This window comes from Ranitomeya imitator, chromosome 2 (assembly GCF_032444005.1).
Source record: "Ranitomeya imitator isolate aRanImi1 chromosome 2, aRanImi1.pri, whole genome shotgun sequence".
NCBI classification, from domain to species: Eukaryota; Metazoa; Chordata; class Amphibia; order Anura; family Dendrobatidae; genus Ranitomeya; species Ranitomeya imitator.
Genome location: NC_091283.1, coordinates 27654620 through 27655012, shown reverse-complemented (window position 1 = coordinate 27655012; position 393 = coordinate 27654620).

Here is a 393-nt window from a genome sequence, read left to right as displayed (position 1 = left end):
TTGTACATAGGGACAGTATTATAGTAGTTATATTCTTGTACATAGGGGCAGTATTATAGTAGTTATATTCTTGTACATAGGGACAGTATTATAGTAGTTATATTCTTGTACATAGGAGCAGTATTTATAGTAGTTATATTCTTGTACATAGGGGGCAGTATTATAGTAGCTATATTCTTGTACATAGTGGGCAGTATTATAGTAGTTATATTCTTGTACATAGGGGCAGTATTATAGTAGTTATATTGTACATAGTGAGCAGTACTATAGTAGTTATATTTTTGTAGGTAGGAGGCAGTATTCTACTAATTATATTTTTGCACGTAGAGGACAAATGAATGGTCATAGGGGCAGAGACTGGGAAAAACCTTCAGAGCAGCAGTCACTTCTTCC